Source organism: Fukomys damarensis, unplaced genomic scaffold (assembly GCF_012274545.1).
Source record: "Fukomys damarensis isolate Sample0158 unplaced genomic scaffold, DMR_v1.0_HiC HiC_scaffold_19, whole genome shotgun sequence".
Classification (NCBI taxonomy): domain Eukaryota; kingdom Metazoa; phylum Chordata; class Mammalia; order Rodentia; family Bathyergidae; genus Fukomys; species Fukomys damarensis.
In genome coordinates, this window is record NW_022900931.1 from 54794627 (window position 1) to 54794926 (window position 300).

The window sequence follows — 300 nt, forward strand, 5'->3', positions numbered from 1 at the left end:
GAAAAAAAAAAAAAAAAAAAAAAAAAAAAAACTCTACTGCTAAATCCTCCCCTGCCCCTCCCCCATACTGGGGGCCTAGAACCCAGGGACATCCTGCCACAAAGTGACATTGCTGGCTTTTCCTTTTTTGAGTGTCCAGTCTGGGCTAGAATTTGCAATACTCCTGCCTCAGCTTCCTGAGTCACTGAGATTAAAGGAATGCACCACTGCTCCCAATTTAATTGCTAATCTTTTAAATCCAAATGTCAAACTAATGTTTATTTTCTTTTTTTTTTTTTAATTGGTACTGGGGATCGAACT